This window comes from Gavialis gangeticus, unplaced genomic scaffold (assembly GCF_001723915.1).
Source record: "Gavialis gangeticus isolate Ggan-Ray unplaced genomic scaffold, GavGan_comp1, whole genome shotgun sequence".
Classification (NCBI taxonomy): Eukaryota; Metazoa; Chordata; order Crocodylia; family Gavialidae; genus Gavialis; species Gavialis gangeticus.
The window spans coordinates 24964916-24973763 of NW_017728997.1; positions in this window are offsets into that span (position 1 = coordinate 24964916).

Sequence of the window (8848 nt, forward strand, 5' to 3'; positions counted from 1 at the left end):
TAGCACAGCTTGGCTAGGAGCTGGGGCCAGGTTGGAGCAGCCTCTGGGCAAGGAGGTAGCAAGGACAGTACAGTTGCCCCCCCTACTAGGGTTGCCAACCCTCCAGGATTGCCGTGGAATCTCCAGGAATTAGATATAAATCTCCAGGAGATTGCTGAGAGCCACCCAGAAGATAAATGACAGGGCATTTATTACAATAAATAACTAAATGTTGAATCTGATTTATATAGTAGGCCAGTGGGTTTTTTTAAATGTAATAGGAATGTTCATTTGCCTTCCAGATGTAAAAGTTATTAAAGTCATTACATCATGTGATGAAACCTCTTAGAATAGATTCAAAGAGGGTTGGCAACCCTACTCCCCACTGCAGTCGCAACCACCCCAGCCAGGCCTATGCTTGACGTATGTAGCAATGACATAGGTTAAGCACGTGCTGTAGACAGTGATTGAAAAGGTGCATGGACATAAAGTGGAAAAGGATTGGCATGGCTCTAAAGCATAGCCAAATACAGAAAAACTCTGCGTTAAGTGTATACTCAGCTATGCAACTTCAGACTTCTCCACAGCTCAGCAAAAAAAAGAGGAACCAAATCAGCAAACGTCCCCAAGGAAACAGAGAAGCTGGCCAGTGGACCTGTTTTCCACTTGAATCCAAGACTACTGTGTTAAGCACCGTCTTCATTAATACAAATAAGTCTTTGTTATTGTGTATCCTAATAAAGTTTTCGAGTTGTGACTGGAATAGTCTCACTGGTCATCAGTCTCATTCTCAACCCCAGTTAAAATTTAGAGTAACAGTTTGGCTTCGCTCTTCCCCCACAGCCCATCATTCAAACTGTGCTGGGGGAAAGAATTGATTCTCTGCCCCAGCGCTTTTCCATGGCACTCAGCCTTGTAGTTGCAGATGCTTTGCATGCAATAACTTGTATTTTTAGGGCCCCTTGTGATGTGAGAGCCTCTTGTCCTCCCCATGAGAAACTGAGACGCAGAGAGACAGAGCAGGAACAGGATCCTTAGTTCTCCTACCCACATCAGCATTTGGAGACAAACAGGACCATGCAGTTAGGGAGCACCTGATAAACTCAGGTTTCTGCGACTTAGTATCACATAGCAGCTTGGGCAGTGGCAAGATGAATCCAGTTTTCTGGGCAGCATTCAACTGGCTTAAGCATCAAACCATCCTTTCCTACACCCCTGCTTTATTCACCTCGCCACTTCTGCAACCAGTGAGCCAGGAGTCCTGGAAATAACAGCCAGCACTGGTAAACCCCACTGACTCACCCCCAGGACAGGTTCACCTTGTGCACTGGCAGGCAATTAAAGGCTGTACAATAATGCCCAAATCCAAACAGGCTAAATAAAGATTGTACAGGCAACCATCCTTCTGGTATGGCCCACTTTTTGAGTGCTCAATTTAATGATGTTCATAAGCTTGTGCGTGTCATTTCCAAGGCTTCAAAACCAAAGTGGAAAGAAACTCCAGCACATGGCTCCATGTGACACATGTCATACTGGCACAGGGGCTGGAACCTGAAGATCCAGCACACACAGATCTCCTATCTGAGCTCCTCTAGGTAAACCATAGCTAGAGAGGGATGAGACACTTTGCCAGAAACCTGCTGGCAGCAGAGGACTGGTGTGACTCAGGAATCTTGGTGCCCTTTTAGAATTCAGGGGGAGTGCACTCAAGTGGTCCAGCTGCCTGTCTCCCCAAAGCCTGACCACTATTTCCAATTCTGTCACTCTCCCAGTTCCACCCCTAACTTTTTCAATCCCAATCCCAGCCGGGCCCCTCTCACTGCAGTCTCAGTCTCCTTCCCTTGCATATCCTAGTCTTACCTTTCCTGATTCCCACTCTCCCCCTTGCTCCCAGGACCCATCTTCACGCAGAGTAGTTCCTAGTTCACCAAACAACTCCTTGTTCCCAGTCTCCTTGCCCACCTGAGCCCTCCTGCATCTGTATCCGAGCTGCCTCTCCCCTGACCCACTTCTAGTTGCTCCCCACTCCTGTCCATTGTCTCCACCTCTGCTGAAAGCTCTTCATCTTCATAATTTCAACATTCCCACAAAGGCCCCTGGGTCATGTGCCAACCTCTCTCCCTGGCTGGTCCCAGTTCTGCCCTGCACACCAGTGCTTCACTAGATCTCTCTCTCCTATCACCTTCTTCCCTATCATCTCACTCACTGGATCTCAGTTTCTGTCTCTGCCCAGACAGTCCCAGTCCCCAGCTCCTCATCTCAGTCATGCCCCTACCTCCTCCCATTTCCATCACCATGCCAACACCCAGTCTGACTGTCCATTCAGCCCCTACCAGCTCCTCAGCTCAGACTCCCTGCTGCTCCCATTTCCAGTCTGACCAGTTCTGGTCTCCCCAAAAAAAGTCCCATTCCACACCCCCACCCTCCCAGGCTCCAGTCCCTGTTTCTTTCTCCCAACCTACTCTTAACACCCCCTGTACCCCAAAGATCATCTCTCATTTGCAGCTTGTTCCTGTGCATTGCCTAGGCCCAGTCAGGAAACTCTGAGATTACAAGACAAATGAGCTGCTTGCTCTCGAGTCCTGTGACCAGACACAGCACAGCCCATGGCTGCAATGGAAGGGAAAGACCTGCTTAGCACCCAGCTGGAGCATGGCTGTTGTGGACAGTCTCTTCAGGGAATTTGGTTATGTAGCCTAAGTAAGTCTACTGACCATGGTGATTTTTCATAGGCTTATAACTTGGCCATGGATGGATCAGCATGGGGATGGGAAGAAACACATCCCTGAGATGGAGACCACTCCATGCCAAAGTTGAAGTACCTGCTCCAGCCTGGTGCTGTGAAGGCTCCAGAACAGGTTGCCAGAATGTTGTCATGTGGTCCAAATAATGTATTTTCCCCCAGCCTCATTCATGAATACAGCTGGGGAAAAATATCAGCATGAAGCAGATGCTTAGCATGGAAAATTATAGCCCAAATGGCTATAATCTGGCAAAGCTATACACATCTGAACACCAAGCCTTAAAATAGCAACCTGCCCTGCCTACAATGATCTTCAGAGGAGGCAGATCAGGAGCATCTCTGTCCCCAGCCTGATAACAAATGAACAAGGACAGCAGATAGCACTGAAAGGAAGTATATTCAAAGGTGATAAAAGGAAAGGTTTCTTTGTGTGGCGCAATATTGGACTGCAGAACTCATTGCAGCGAAACCACCATCGTATCAGGAGTCAGAGAGCAGCTGGATGTTTTCATGGACAGAAAAGATAGGTACCCAGAGGTTCCCAGAATTAACACTGAAATAAAGTTTAGAAGGGAGATGATATCTCTTGCTTGAGGGTGCCCTACAGAAGGAGATTCTCTGGGGGGACAGACTGCCCTATGTCTGGGTACTGCAAGGTTTCTCATAACTTCTTCTGACACCTGGTGCTGCCTGTGGCTGGAGACTGGCCTGTTTGTTATACAGGCAATCACAAGCCTCCTTCAGTGGTTAGAGGGAGGCCACTGACTACATAACAATTGAATACTTGGGACAAAGGGTGAAAAGATAGGAACAGGTCAAGGGATAAGAACAAGAGTTCCAGGTAGGTACATGGAGCAGAGAACACCAGCTAGCGCCCACTGCCCCTCAAACATATCTAAGGAGTCTGTGGATGCTGCCTAGTGAAAATATCCAGAAATGTGCACAGACAAGGGAAAGAAACACCGCCCTACAGTCATCTGAGTCCCCCCCTTCTTTCCTGGTCTGGCAGATAGTAGATGAATTATTTGCCAGGGCCTGGGGAGGTAGACAAGAAGGTCCTGGGACTTGGTGGGGTGACGTATGGTCAGAGTCAGGATCCTGGGAGGTGGGCTTTTAGCCGGCATGGCAATTACCAGACTCTGAAGTCAGAGCGGGCTGCTGCCAGGTGCACTTTGTCAGCAGCATTACACAATGTGGCAGGAACCCCATCATTCCACAACAGGATGAATGACCACAACATCATGCAAGTGCCATGCCGTTCAGAGAGCAGCAACGCTTAGCAAACAGTGCAAGGAGCCAAGGGATGGTACAGGGCCCTGAGCAAATACCCAGCAGAGGGCAGCAATGCTTCGTGAAACATGAACACATGAGCACGGGCTTCACTGTTTCCTGTACAAATATTTTGAGGATGCCATGAGCCCAATTCTGCTCTCAGATTGATACAGCAATGGTATAGACAGCTCAGAGTGACACTGAGACAGCCCAGGGAAATTACGCACCTCTGTCCCACTGGACTTACTCCCTGTATCATAGCCATTTCTTCCTTTTCATAGTTGCAATACTGCCTGATACAGGGAGGTAACCTGGCTGGTGAAGCAGCCTTCAATAGGTCCCCCCAGGTCACTTCACCAGCCAGCCTAGCCAGAGCACTGTGCTGCCGGGGCATCCCACCAGCATGCCCTTACCCCATGGGCAGCGCAGAGCAGCAGAAGGGCTGTTCCAAGTGGAAACAGAGTTACAGGACACAAATTTGGCAGCCCCACCACTGGAGGAGCCCCAGATGGCAGAGGGGAAAAGAAGCATCTTCACATTGGCAAACAGGGTCTAAAGGGAAAAAAATAGGTAAAGGAGTCTATTTCTGCACAGAAAATAGAGGCTGTGAAGACACCTTGAAGTTCAAAGGGAACGGTTAGCAGGGTCACTGAGGAGAATATAAAGCAAGTGACTGCAGAGGGACAGGACAGCCGGAGCAGGGATCACAGATGGAGCCATAAAGGGACAAAACAAATCTCACAGGAGATGTTACATCAACATCTCCTGTGATGGAAGACCTCCCAGGGGGCCCAGGAGACGGATGGGCCTGGAGAGGAAGAAAAGAAACAGCCTCAGCCTTTTATGGCAAAGGAAGCGGATGCTGTAATGGTCAGGTAGAGAGACCAGGGGCTGAACTGTAACCTGGATAAGCTGCGTGCCCCAGGCCTGAACAAAACACTTATGACAAGAGGTGAGCTGAGTACAGAGGCTTTGGGCAAGTGCATTGGATGGACTGTCGAGACATGTCACACTTGTATCAGCCTTGCAGCATTTGATCACTTCCTTAAAGCCCCAGGCTCCTGGAGTCCTATGATTATGGCAGAATCTCTGCTTTTATGTGAAGGAAAAAAGGCAGTTTCTAGGCCTCAGGGTTGCAGAGAAAAGCTTGAAAATGAACCCAAGGGCCCCTTGAAGGTGCTGAAGTGAGAATGCAAAGCGCCTGGGATTTATTTTTTTAAGTCTCTGTTTTTAAGGTCATCTAATGATGTTGGCAGCTGCCTCATGGTTTGGAAAGCTTGACATCAGCAGCAGTCTAATGCTTTTGCCCACTCACTCTGACAAGCAGCAGCGAGGCAGGCCTGCCTGGCCATGTAGACACCTTAGGGGTCCTCAATAGGGGAGGCTGGTTATGGTTACCATGTCCTTGGCAGGAAGGTACCCACTCTCCTTCCTAGCTGTAGTGACTCTGGAGAGCAGGCAGTGCCAGTTAGGGTAACAGAAAGAATAGGTGGGGAGTCAGGACCCAGAGCATGCATGTCCATGTGTTTCCAGAGAGATTTGTTTGTGTTTCAGGGTGAGGTTTCCTTACTTTGGACAATATCACATCAGTTTTCTAGGGCCCTCTGAGAGGGATCAACAGCCCCTATCATCCTAGTCATCTCTGCAGAACACAAAGGCCTTGCCCGGTCTGGCTGCAACATGAGGCGACACAAGGCCACATATAGCTACCCTGCCTCTCAGGGAGCAAAGGCTCAGCCACTTGGACCACGTTCATGATTCAGAGGCGTGTCTTCCTCCAGGAAGAGTGTCCATTCACTCTGCAAGGGGACATGGCTGATGGATCCAAGAGCCTCTCAAAGCACAGGGGCACAGACAATTGATGGGAGCACCAGGAACTGCCAAACACAGGCACAAACGCTCTTCCAGGTCCACCACCCTTCCCACCTCCCCACCATGCAGTCCCAGGGTGAGGCAGCCACACAGCCTTTCTCTTGGTAGCCTGTCAGTCCTCATCCATGTGCCCCAGCCTCCACTCTCCTCCCAGTCACTGCTCACAAGTGCAGCCTTCTCCTGCCCAGTCTCCCTGTCTCTTTCCCCAGCCTGCCCACAGTAACATTGCCAAAAGCCTCTTCTTGCCTCTGCTCCCTATCAGCTCCCTGTCCTGCCCCTTCCCTGGGAGATCCTCATGCCCCTCCACAAAGCCATCCCTTATCTTCCCCCCCCCCAAACACTCATTTCCTTTTGCTCAGCTCCCATTAGCTGTGCTCCTCCCAGGTCTCTTGTCTTTCTCCAGCCTTGAGCCTCACAGGCTCTCTCCTCCGAGTCTCCTAGGCTGCTCCTGGCAACTACCTCCTTTCTCCTTCAAATCTTCCTTTGAAGCCATCTCCTTGTTCTCATTAGTAACCCCAGCGGCCTGCTGCTCCTGTCCCTTACACTGCTTGCCACAAGGCTCTGGTTGGCAGGGGTGCTGAGCATTCGGTCTCCCACAGCCCTCAAAGGGATTTTTAGGTGCTCAGTCCCCATCAAGGTAGGCAATGTGCCAAGTACTGTGCAGACCCTAGAGCAAGAACTCCACAGGGAGGGTGTACTCAAATCCAGCATGGCGGGTGCTTTAGACTGACCCCTAAATGCCACTGTGTTTGAAAAAAGAGCCCAGATATACAATTCAAAGCCAAGAACCTTGTTCAGGCTGTTACTCTCTGATGTCCCACAGTTTGTCTTGATGTGCCAGTTTAACCAAAGAGATTTCCAAATGGATCCAGTGAGGTCAGTGCCAGGCCCCACAGCTTGAAAGTGCCTCATAGTAATGCTCTTCAGTGTTCACACAAGGGCTGGCATGGATTCAGCTACACTGATGTGGAAACCAGTCCCATGAAATCAAGACAAGTTCTATGCGTGACAAGCCTGAAGTCCACAGGCTGCATTCTGCTCTCAATTCCTCGGAACAAACCCAGCGTCCTGAGCAGTGGGCTCTGGTTCCCTCTGCCTGTTTGTACTATGACTTCTGAAGCCAGTTCTCTCCCAGGCAGCTATTTTGGCAGCAAACAAGCCAGAGGGTTGCTGCCTTTGCGTGCACTCAAAGAAGGAAGGCATCAAAGCTGCTCACCTGCTGCTTCCCCCACTTCTGTGGTCTCACCAGGATTTAAAAAAAAAGCCCCAAATAAAATCAAATCTCATGAACAAAGCCAGGCAGTGACAGTGCCTAAGCCAGGTTTTCCTTGAAGGAAATGCCCAGGCTAAAGACAGTGACAGCTTCAGGAGAGGCCAGAGGTTGCCTTTTGAGGGCATTCAACTCTGCACAGACTGCTCTTGGTGGGAGGGGAGAATAGAGCAAATCTGGGGTGGGATGGGGCTGGTGACTGTCATTGTCATGATGCTTTTTACTCAGGTCATGTTAGCAGAGGAGCCTGACTGAGAAAGGCCTGGCAGGCCCAGGCAGCAGCAGCAAACACAGATTTTGTCAAAGCCACGCAGCCACCAGCCTCCAGTTTGGCAGGGTCCCTCTCTGCACCTGCTGACCAGCTCATAGCCCTGCTGGGAGCCCACCTGAGGTCACCGCTGTGGGAGACTAGTGCAGCAGCCACGGCCTCTCCCCACAACAGAGGACACTTCCAAGCCTCCTTCTCACCGGGCCCAAAGTGAAGGAGACCATCTGAGCGAGGGACCTCACAAACACTTGCTGTGTCTTGCCCAGAATTGGGGTGGGCTCCCGGGGCGGCCGCCATCTTTGCTCCAGCAGCCGAGGTTCTGGGGCTCTGGAGGGGGACAGAAATACACTCCGCTGTTTGCTTCCCCACCTTTTTCTCTCCTTCCCTTCCCTGCCGTCTACCTTTACACTCTGAGCGCAGCAGCTTTACAGTGGGACTATGGAGCCAAGAGGAATTTTCCAGTAAACACAGCACTGCAAACCCAAGTCCCACCTGATAGCATGGGAGCCAAGGAATCAGGTTACAGCTCTTTCCCACATCCTGGCCAGAGCAGGTAAACACACCAGGGGATGTGTCATGTATCCAGGTTGTGTGCATAAAGAGGCTGACCAGGCAAAGGCACGTACCACCTAGTAAGGAGTTCCCCGGTGCCAAGCAGAAGCAGCGAGACCAGCAAAGCTTCCTCTATTGCTTACGAGGATTTGGTTTATTTAAAAACAAAACCCCACACACACGCACACACACACACATGGAAATTAAACAACAAAGCCTGGCTTGGTTCTGCTAGGACATCCCACCCTCTGCTGACAAAGCCAGGTTTCACTGTTCTCCCTGAAGGCTCTTTAGCCATTTCCGGGCCTTGTCTATAAACCCACACAGGATAACTCTTATTTTAGCCCTCACTTTTCTGGATGAAAATAGCAGCAGGCACGTGTACTGACCACTGGCCTGGAAATGGCAACTGCCTGAGGCTCTTATCATCCAGCCAACAAACCTATAACAAAAACTAATGAGCCAAAATTAAAACCAAGCTAATTCAAATTAGAAGCCAGATGCACCCTTTGGATGGTGAGGGAGACTAACCCACTGGAACTGCCCAGGGAGATGGAGGGTCCTCTAGCTGTGAAGCCTCCTGATCCAGAGAGGAGGCCTTCTTCAAGAGAAGTGCTCCCAGGAAACACTGGAAATAGAACCCAATAAAAGCCCTTGTTATAAAGGACATCAAAATGCATGATCTGTGGTCCCTTCTGGCTTTATAATCTCTGACACCATGAGGGAGCTGAGTGGGATCAGGGTGAGGCAGCTGCCTGGAGCATCGGGCTCTGGGGGACAGACCACCACACTATATCCTGCCTCTGGCTGATGGGAAGATTTGCTCACCTGTGTCACTGTATCATTACTATGTATTAATTGTATTTCCATAGCAGCTGTGGGTCCAGACTGG